This window comes from Morone saxatilis, unplaced genomic scaffold, assembly GCF_004916995.1.
Source record: "Morone saxatilis isolate NCDOM2014 unplaced genomic scaffold, NCSU_SB_2.0 Contig0, whole genome shotgun sequence".
Classification (NCBI taxonomy): Eukaryota; Metazoa; Chordata; class Actinopteri; family Moronidae; genus Morone; species Morone saxatilis.
The window spans coordinates 13,298,332-13,305,897 of NW_023339650.1; the positions used below are offsets into that span (position 1 = coordinate 13,298,332).

The 7,566-nt window shown below is 38.4% G+C and overlaps 1 protein-coding gene across 1 annotated transcript in view; it reads right to left on the reverse strand.

The window, feature by feature from the left end:
- The window catches only part of nphp3 (nephronophthisis 3), an 18,292-nt gene that overhangs the window by 6,333 nt on the left and 4,393 nt on the right, over positions 1 to 7,566 (reverse strand). The window lies entirely within an intron of this gene.

Here is a 7,566-nt window from a genome sequence, read left to right on the forward strand (position 1 = left end):
CAATCCTCGGCAAGGGATCGCACATCCTGCTTAACATGACACAGCTGCACAACACAGATACACATACCCAGATAACAGAGGTGGCCGTAACAACTGTGTCCAGGCCTGCTGTATAGACCCTATTGTTTTATCAGACCATGCTCGGTACACCTGTACATTAACCCAGTATTTGACATTCCTAAAACTCCCACTTGGAGATTCAACACGTCATTTTTGAATAGCGACTCCAAGAGTCAGAATTCTGGCTCAATAATAAACGCTCTCCTGTGTCCTCTGCTACAATCTGGGATGCAGCTAAACCACTTTACGTGGACACCTTATTTCCTATAGCTCTCATCAGAAAAGCCTTAGAGGAAAACAGAAAAAAACTTGAAAAAGAAGTGATTAGGCTGGAGCAAATACATAAACAGTCACCCACACCACCAAACTTAAAGGCACTAGTGGTTGCTAAGACTGAACTTAATATGGATCATACTAGTCATGTCCAGAAGCTATTACTTTACACTAAACAAACAAATAAAAAGGGGTGCCCCCTGTCACCTTTATTGTTTATATTGTTTATTGAACCTTTGGCCGAGGTCATCAGAATTAACCCTGATATATCTGGAGTTAGGATAGGTGAAGAAAAACACATTATTTCCTTATTTGCAGACGATGTCCTTTTATATCTGAATAAACCTGAGAAATCAATCTCGGCAGTTTTGAAATCTATAGCCACATTCAGTAACTTGTCGGGTTATAAGATTAACCTAGGGAAGTTGGTCGCTACGCCCTTTAATATCCCCCAGGATATGTCAATAAAATCTCCTTTTCAAGTGTCCAGGAGGGGTTTCAAATACTTAGGTATCTTTGTCACTCCTGATTTAAATAGGCTGTTTGAAACTAATTGCTCACCCCTAATTCAAAAGATTAAAAATGATCTGACAAAATGGGCAACTTCTCTTCTTGGGAGAATCAACACTATAAAAATGAATATTCTCCCTTGATTGAACTATGTATTTTTAAATCTCCCGTGTTATTTGACCCCTGCCTTTTTTAAGTCACTGAATTCTCATATTTCTCGCTATATTTGGAACAACAAACACCAAAGAGTTAAGTTGTCTATACTTACTAAGCCAAAGAATCTGGGGGGGTTTGTCCCTGACAAATCTACAACTATATTATTGGTCAGCACAACTTAAAACCATGTCAAATTGGTTTAGAATAGGAAAGATTCCTTATGGTTGGGTCTTGAATCCCTATTTTGCTATCCCAGAAGGCTTAACTCCCTTCCTTTTATCAATAATATAGACCAGTTAAACCATCTCACGAACAACATAATTGTTTATAACACTCTACTGGTTTGGCTCTGAATCCAGATTTACCAGCACAGATTAGGAGTATTGGTTTGATGGAGTGGACATCTAAGGGCCTGTCAAACTTTACAGACCTGTTGGTCTCCGACTCTGTTAAGTCATTTGAGCAAATCAGGGCTGATTTTTATATTCCCCACAAAGTATCTCCAAATTTGTCACTTTATAGGGTCTCTCTTGAGGACAGGCGGGATTCGCATGAGATTGTCAGAGCTGGAAAACATTACAGTTCTGGCCAAATCTCCCAAAGGACTGATTTCCAAAATTTATACTTCACTACTTTACTCTGATTCTTCAAGCTATGACTCTCTGAAGCTGTTGTGGGAGTGTGATCTGGAGGTGACGTTCAACCCTATAGACTGGGACAAGATCTGCAGCGGGGTTTTCCCTAAATGTACTTCAATCTCTATACATGAACAGAATTTTTTCACCTAACTTACTACACACCTGTTCACCTCCAGAGAATGTTCCCTGACACCTCCAACCTTTGTTATAAATGTAATATACACAAAGGTACATTTATCCACTTGTTTTGTTCATGGACCGCATCCAGACTTTCTGGAAGGGGGTTCACTCTGTAATCCAGGAGATCACTGGTAAACAGTTTTTGTTGACTCCTTCATTCTGTCTACTTAACCATGCTCCAGACAATTTCTCGGACACAGACACCAAAACTGTGTGAAGCCACACCTTCGCTAACAGTATGAAGCTTTCGGTCGTACGAACAAACTAACGCTACTGTACTTGAAGGAATTAATGTTAGCTTACACTGATTCATCTAGTTGGCTCGTCACCAGACTTTATGGTACATTCGTGTCTGTAATGTTAGAGATGGGCTCAAATGGGCTTAAATGTGGTATTTTAAGATAAGTACCTGTTTTTGTTTACGATGTTGCCTATGGGTTGAGTACAAGTTGCAAAATAACATTAGCTATTAATGTTAACTGTGTACCAGTGCCTGTCCCATAAGTCTGCTGATATGTCAGTCAAACATATCGAAGTAAATAACTAACTAATAACTACAATAATTATAATAATTAGGGGCATCTATCAGGAAATGTCTGTGATTATGTTTGATTGTTTTTTCTATTTGAGTTGCATTATTGTCTTGTTTCTGTAGGGTCAGGGTCAAGGTTCACAGAAGGATGTGGAGACTGTGGCCACCTAATCACAAACATCGTATAGGACCTTTAGGACCGAGTTAATACCAAATCTTCTTAACATATTTAATACAGCTTTAAAAGAAGGGAAAACCCCACCAACTTGGAGAGAAGCTACAATTTCGGTTATACCGAAGGAGGGAATAGACAGGCTGGACTGTGGATCATATAGACCAATCTCTGTCCTGAATAAACTGACTACAAACTGTATACATCAATTCTTGCCAAGAGAGTTGAGGAGATCCTTCCCCACCAGACCAAACAGGCTTCATTTCCCAGAGACAAACTCATGATAATATTAGACGCTCATTACATATCTTGAGCCATATACAAAAACACAAGGTACAGGCCCCTATTGGTGAGCCTGGATGAGAGAAGGCCTTTGGATTCGGGTGAGTTTGGAAGTTCTTATATTAAGACTCTTGAGAGATTCGGGTTTCATAAAGGAATTTTTTAAGGGAATTAGTACTCTTATTCAATAATCCAAACTTCCGCATTAAAATAAACGGGCACCTCTCAGATACGGGATAACGGCAGTACTGGATTAGGCAATCTTGACAATATTAAAGGTATTACTATAAACGGAGAAACAACACAAAATGCATTGTACACAGACGACTGTATTTAAATTATCTCAAAGCCCCGCTTATTCATTTCCTGAATTATTTAAACTTTTGGATAGTGTCGTTAAGTACGCGGAATATAAACTAAATATCAGGAAAATCCAAATCTAACACAAAACTTAAACTCCATTGTAAACAACTTCAGGATATACCATCTGACACTGGGGACCATGATGCAATGAATATTCTAGGTGTACTGGTTTTCCTAACATTTCTAGCATTAGCAAAGACAACTATGACACTCTCCTTACCAGAATAAAAAACTGGATATACAAAGATGGAACTCCAACCTTTATGAGCTTTACTCAAAAGGGTGGAGACCATAAAAAATTAAATATACTCCCGAACTTCTACTTTTGTTCCAGGCTTTCGGTGTAAACCAACAAAACGAATTTCTCTGTGGGAGTAACCATTATTTTCCATGTTTAAATGGAAGGGAAAAAACCAGGGAAAGGTTTAAAACATTCAATTATTCAAGACGAGGAAGACGGTATGGCTGTACCAATTTTAAAAGGTTATTTTTTTCTCAGTCAAGTTTAAACATTGATAAACTGTGTAACCAAGACTACCATGTCCAGGTGGAAAACCATCCGAGCTATCACTCATTAACGGACCCCCACAGTTACAGTGGGGAGAAGGACCTGGAAAATTTGGTAAACAAGTTGCAGAATCCTGCACAAGAATTCAATTTAAACCTGGAAAACTCAATTAAAGACCACATATAAATGCATGACAAATGTAGAATAATGTAGGTGGGTTGCCTACCCTGGATTTTAAACCCAATCCAGTTGGACCTTAGATTTAAAGCTGATTAAAAAGGAATACACATTTTATTCCATAATAGACAAGGGACAACTCAAAAAGGTTTTCAAACTTTGAAAAGAGATATTGTGGAAGAAGTGGTCTACAGGTTTTACAACTACGTAATTACTTGAACGAGAGATTAGGAAACAGATACAGTGGGATCCGAAGACCCAATACTGAAAAAGATATTACGTGCTTATACAGAGCGAGTCAAGGTACCATATTAGATTAATAAGGGGTTGGATGAGTTAAAAAAACCTATCCGAGTGGAGAGATAACTGAGGAAGAAAGGTAATCGTTGAGATCCAAAGAGGAATTGTACAGGTTGTTGGTGGTTTCAGTGAAAATTGCACAAGCTTGCATACATGGAGAGAATTTGCATGGAAATGTTTAATCAGATCTTTGTAAACCCTAGAGCGGATAGGCGTCACTGTTGGCGAGGAGGGATTCCACAGGCTGTGAGGATGTAGTGGGGCGGGGATGCAAAGACAGCTGGGTATTATTTTTTGGAATGTTCAGTTATGTGAATTTTCTGGTCAGAGAGATCTACAAAATATTAGAAAGACAGTGTTTCATAGAATAAAGTGATCTATCATAAATCATCCAATGATTTCAGTGAGTGTGGGAGAAACTAACTTTCTCACAGGGCATCTCAACAAATACCTATTTGGTGCTCTGATTTCTGCTGGCAAGAAAACCATCACACGACACTGGCTGCATCCTAACTCCCCCACAATAGAGGAATGGACTGATATTGTTAATGAAATATATTTAATGGAAAATATTACTTTCTCACTTCGCCTACAACTGGATAAATTCACAAAGTCATGGTCAAAATGGGTCTCCTATGTACAAATGTCACAGTCACATCCTAGAAACTAAATCACTTGTCTCTACCCACTTTATTTTCTTTACCGATCTCCCTGTTGGTTTGAAGGATTGCCTGGTCGTATACGTCCTCATACTCACTTATCATAACTCAGACAATATAGATGATTGGTCTCCCTACAAATGAATGCAGCCGTTGTTACAAGCCCATACATCCCGTTTTGATTCACCATTGTTTTCTGTCTGTCTTTAGTTAGTTCTGTTTTTTTCTTATAAATATAAACATATATGCAGGTTTTGTTCTCAGCAATTTTTTTTAACATTACACAATTATAAAACTGTAACAGCTATGTTTTGATGGGCTGATGTTTTCCTCCTTTTTTTTTTTTTATTCTTGACAATAGCTGTGAACCAAGAAATCAATACCAGCTGTGTAATGTATTCTGTGAGGATAACAATAATAAAGAAAATTGAAAAAAATGTAAAATACTTCAGAATTTTACATAATGGCCAAAGTGCAAAACCTCCGATATTTATCAGCACCAGACCGAACTGAACTGAAACGTGGGACGTATGTGGTAAGTAGGCCCTTGTAAATGTCTGTCTGGTTTAAGTAAGCAATCAATGTCTCCCACCCTTACTAGTGATTTGGTAGTATTCCTGTTAAGTTAATAATAACAATCTGAAACGCGCAGGCTAGAGTTGATCGAAAAGTTAGGGATAATACTTGAAACAGCACTGTAGTTGTCTTGATCTCAAAATGAGTGTAATTGAGGGTCGTAAATTAGTTATTTAATAAAAATTGTGTTAAACACGATGCTAACAAACTAACTATTTCTAGGTAAAAACCACCTTGCATGTATTTAGATAGGAGGTTCTGGCGTTTAACATTTTGAACTCATGGTTAGAGGTTGTCATTGCTGCTTTGATGTGAATGTCATTATCATGATCGCTTATTAATTTCATGTCAACACCAGTATCTCCAGTATCTAATGCCAAGTGTCCTCTATATGACACAGACCTCAGACAACCCTACAAAAGACAAATACCTGAAGATATTGTGGAGGAAGAAGCAAAAAATGATGGCTGTGACTCAGAGCTAGAGCGAGTCGTCTACTAACTGGAAGGTTTGTGGTTCGATCCCCGCTCCTCTCGCTGCATGTCAAAGTGTCCTTTAGCGAGACACTGAACCCCACATTACTCCCGATCCTGTGAATCAGTGTGTGAGTGTGTGTGAATGATTAGTTTCTGTTCTGGTGAGCATTTGGCACCTTGCACGGAAGCCACTGCCATCAGTGTATGAATGTGTGTGAATGGGGTGAGTATTGCTGTAGTGTACAGTGTATTGAGTGGTTGAAAGACTAGAAAGGCACTAGATAAGTACAGTCCATTTACCATTTACAAAATAGATCTAAGAGGAAGAAAGGGGTGAACTACACAAAACAAAATTTGGAAAACAGACAGCTGGGAAAAGGGTACAAGGGGAAAAAGAAAGTGGGGAGAACAACAATTGAGGTTACTCGAAGTCCACGCTCCGTAGAAGACAGATGTCATCATGGCTGCAACGAGGGTCAAATCAGAAACATGGCAGGACAGCAATGTGAGAATATTTCTGAAGAGCAAAGGCAAAAGATCTTTACAAATTTCTGCAAAATAACCTAGGAGCAAAGTTTTTGTGACAGGTTGCATGCCCTACAAAACGACAAACAGGTGGTTAATCTCGGAAGAACCAAACATGTAAATTCAGACTGCAAGTTGATAACAAGCAGGTACCAGTATGCCAGACAACCACAAAAAGATTTAATCTGGGATGCATTTTACCTGGTGATACACAAAACTGTTAACTTAAATGTTAGGAATTTGATGTTGGATTTTATGGTAGTCTGTATGTACAAGGTTTAGTGTTTTGGTTCAAATATTGTCCAGAAACCAGTTTCTCAGTGGGCTGACTTCACCCAAACATCATGTGATTATTATGAAGTGTTCATGTCTGCAAAGGGAACACTCGTGGGTACCCAGAGAACCCATTTACATTCACATGGAGATCAGAGGTTAAGGGACCCCTGTGAAAATGGACACGACAGTTTTTGGACGAGTTAAAAAATATTTGTATGCTCTCAACTATAGCATTTATATCGATGTATTCAAAGTTATTGAATAAAATAAAACATTACATGCAACTATTTGTACGTTTTTGCTTATACAGAGTTTATTTACATTATTTAATAACTTTTGAATTCATAGAGGGAGACGGGCTGATTTTGGGCAGGTTGACACCAGCAGTGCCATAGGCTGACAGCACTAGCATGCACGCCACTGTGCTAAAGCTAAAGTAATTGCTTTTCTGCTTTTATATATTAAAAGAAGCCATTATGGCTCATCTAAGAATGGGGATTTCAATTATTTTATACTGCAGTTTCATTCAGTCTGATGGACATTGACATATGATGACCTTTCATTTTACCCAGCAATCTCTTTAGCCAAAGTACTTGAACATGGATTACCACAAAGGTCAAAAGACACACCAATAGTGTGTGTTTGACATGTAGTGCCTCTGTATAATGGCATTTCTTAAGGGAGACACTACAGGTGAATAAGTACCATTTTAACTAATAGATATCACCATGAAACTGCCCAGTCGATTACTTAATTTAATTCAGTTCAGTTTTATTTGCATAGTGCCAGATCCTAACAGATGTATATGCTAACTGCACTAGCTGCTGCCACTAGCAAGTTAGTGGCCCTATTAGCTGTCTGTACCCGGACTGGGGCATAAAACGGAAAAGAGTTTTGTAGCGA